We start from the raw sequence: 1,921 nt of genomic DNA on the forward strand, positions 1-1,921 counted from the left end.
AGGTACATGTCAGGACTTCAAGCTTCTCTTCTTGTCCAGTGTGTACCATATAGAATCTGCTATTTCCAAAGCAGCCTGGCTTTACTTCCCTCTACTTGCTTTCGGACTTTTGCCCTTCTACTGTATACTACCTGGAGCTGAAGTCCCCAGGTCCAGCTGCACTGGCTGATGGTTCCACCTCCTGGCAGGTTTCACTTCTATCAGAACAAAGTACCCGCCCAGCTCTTGGGCAAATGCTCAGTGGCTTGTGCTCTCAGCTGGGGTGATCCTAACTTCTTTTGGTCTCTGGGACCTGCATCTCCTTCAGTCTGCATCTTCTCCCTCTCCTCAGTGATCTGAGCATCAGCCTCTTCATAGAGGTTCACAAATACCATGGTAGAGTCCATGTGAATTTCTTCCTTAGGGCAGTCAATAGTGAGGTCACTTTCCACATTTTCCATGGCTATCAGTGCATCAAAGCCCCAACAACCCACCCAAAATGGTATGCTTCCTGTCCAGGTAGGCACAAGAGTGGAAGGTGATGAAAAACCGAGGCATGTTTGTTGTTGGCTCTGAGTTAGTCATGCTGAGGACTTCCTGACCCATGTGCCAGAGGTGTGGCTAGAACTTGTCTCTGAAAGTTTTTTCGCAGTGTAACTCCTCATTTGTGTTTGTGCCCATGGGATCACCTCCTTGGATCAAAAAGTTCCTAATGCATCTGTGGAAGATGGTGCCATCATCGTAATGCTCCTTGCAAAGTTGGATGAACTTCTGTAGGTCCTTGGTGCCAGATCACAGTGCAACTACAGGTTAAGGTGGCCTCTATTTGCATGGAGCCGCATGCAGACCTTCTCCTTCACACACTGGTAGCCCAGTGTCAATGGATGCAGTCTCTGGGGCCACTGCAGTGCAGGTGAGGGAAGCACTGACCTTGCTTATGGAACGATGGGCGGCACTCAGCATGTCGACATGCCACTTCTTCAGGAAACTCACAATGGCTGACAGAATTTAATTTCCATTGAACTTCTTCTAGAGCAGTGGCTGGGACCTGATAGTAGGTTTCTCTCTTCTACTTCTTCCTCCCATCTCTCTCTTTGAGGGCTAGATGGATAATGGAATCATTGGCCTTGATGTAGTAAGCAAGGGAGTTGTATTTCTGATGAAGATGCCCTCGTACTGGAGATTCTGTTTCCCTACAGGCATATCTGTAGCTTCATGAATCCTGGTCTGTGAGCAGGAGGGTGAAGATCAGCACCTGTCCATTCAATTTCCATGCCATCTTCTCTTGCATGTTGGGATTTGATGGGCACTGGACCTTTTTTTCTGCACAGGAACTCCTCCGTGGGAATGAGGTTATTTTCCATCTTTAGTTTCTTGGAAGCAGGCTCATCTTCAGTAGGAGGCAGAGAGTGGTCGGGGGCATTGGGGCCAAAGCTGGGACAGGTGCTACAGGCGGAGCAGGCACAAAGGCTGTTGGATAAATCATGAGTGGTAGGTGAGGTGCTATGATAGGAGGGGCTGAGGGAGGCATGGGCACTAGTTTGATCCTGGGCATGCAGATGATGGACGGCATGGGGGCAATCACTGAGCCTTAGAGGCAGGCCAACCACAAATGCCATTAGGAACACAGGGTTGACAGGCATTACGGACACAATTGTGGTGTGGATAGGAAACAGCATTTTGGGTAGTCGGGACACCGAGGCTATGGGTGGGGCTGAGCTAAGGATATTGGTGGCCTAGGACAGAGGTGGTGGTGGCTGGGAGATTTCATTGGGCTTATGGGGACCAACCTTCCCTTTGGTATCATTTTCTGGCACCAGGCCCTTGGCCTTATGCATGGCTTCAATCTACTGTTGGAGGGTGATACTGGTCTGAGCAGCCTGCTGGGTTCAGGCCATGCTCCCTGAGTGGCCATCCCAGGTCACTTTTAACTCTGGCTTCT

General features: G+C 49.9%; 2 pseudogenes; both read right to left on the reverse strand.

The window, feature by feature from the left end:
• Nucleotides 1-200: 200 nt before the first annotated feature.
• Nucleotides 201-1,008, reverse strand: LOC101351835 (peptidyl-prolyl cis-trans isomerase-like 2 pseudogene; annotated as a pseudogene).
• Nucleotides 1,009-1,048: 40 nt separating this feature from the next.
• Nucleotides 1,049-1,921, reverse strand: part of LOC101352090 (splicing factor 3A subunit 1-like) — a 3,890-nt pseudogene continuing 3,017 nt past the window's right edge.

Source organism: Trichechus manatus, unplaced genomic scaffold, assembly GCF_000243295.1.
Source record: "Trichechus manatus latirostris isolate Lorelei unplaced genomic scaffold, TriManLat1.0 scaffold00394, whole genome shotgun sequence".
Lineage (NCBI taxonomy): Eukaryota > Metazoa > Chordata > Mammalia > Sirenia > Trichechidae > Trichechus > Trichechus manatus.